This window comes from Penaeus monodon, chromosome 24 (genome assembly GCF_015228065.2).
Source record: "Penaeus monodon isolate SGIC_2016 chromosome 24, NSTDA_Pmon_1, whole genome shotgun sequence".
In the NCBI taxonomy this organism is placed as follows: Eukaryota; Metazoa; Arthropoda; class Malacostraca; order Decapoda; family Penaeidae; genus Penaeus; species Penaeus monodon.
Window position 1 is genome coordinate 24,021,629 of NC_051409.1, and position 210 is coordinate 24,021,838.

The following is a 210-nucleotide window of genomic DNA, read 5'->3' on the forward strand; positions in this document are numbered from 1 at the left end:
ATGTTTCTATACGGTTTATCACATTACTGCTCGATGTGCCAGCGACACTTGGCAACACTTACGGGTTGAAACATGTGATGCTACGTCACGATGACGTCACGAAGGAGGTTATGATAGCGTAGAAATACATTATCTTATATTTCTTGTTTCTCTTTATCTCTCAAATCCTCACTTTTGTCTTATCATTTTTCTTCTGTTCTCTCTCTACCC